We start from the raw sequence: 533 nt of genomic DNA on the forward strand, positions 1-533 counted from the left end.
ATGTATTGCAACATCAAATTGCACCCTATAAATAGGTACAATTATAATGTACCATTTGTCCCATTTCTGTTTAGATACAATGTGTCAATTAAAAAGATAATTTTTAAAAAGTACAAGCCGTGAACCTTGGCAGCATCCATGTGATGCTCATTCTACAGGTGCACAGAACACAAGTGCTGTGGTGCCTTGGCAGGCTCTACCTCCATCTCAAAGGATGTTGCAGACAGTCGGGGGACTCAGGAAGAGATGTATCACAGGGGCAGGGCCATTTCAGAGTCCCCACTAGGGCAAAGGCTAGTGGAGCCATGAGAGTGGGGCAGTTCTTGAGGCCCCAGACTGTAAGGCTGCCAGTGTGTAACTCCAGCCTGGGAAAACTACAGGGATGAGATTCCAACCCATGAGAGATGCTGGGTAGACTGAGCCCAGCTGCCTAAGGCCTTGGGGGGGTCAGTTCCCAACCCAGTGTGCCCAGGATGTGGGACATGCAGTCAAAGATGATTATTTTGATATCTGAAGTTTTTTTTTTTTTTTTT

This window comes from Mandrillus leucophaeus, unplaced genomic scaffold (genome assembly GCF_000951045.1).
Source record: "Mandrillus leucophaeus isolate KB7577 unplaced genomic scaffold, Mleu.le_1.0 Scaffold162, whole genome shotgun sequence".
Taxonomy (NCBI): domain Eukaryota; kingdom Metazoa; phylum Chordata; class Mammalia; order Primates; family Cercopithecidae; genus Mandrillus; species Mandrillus leucophaeus.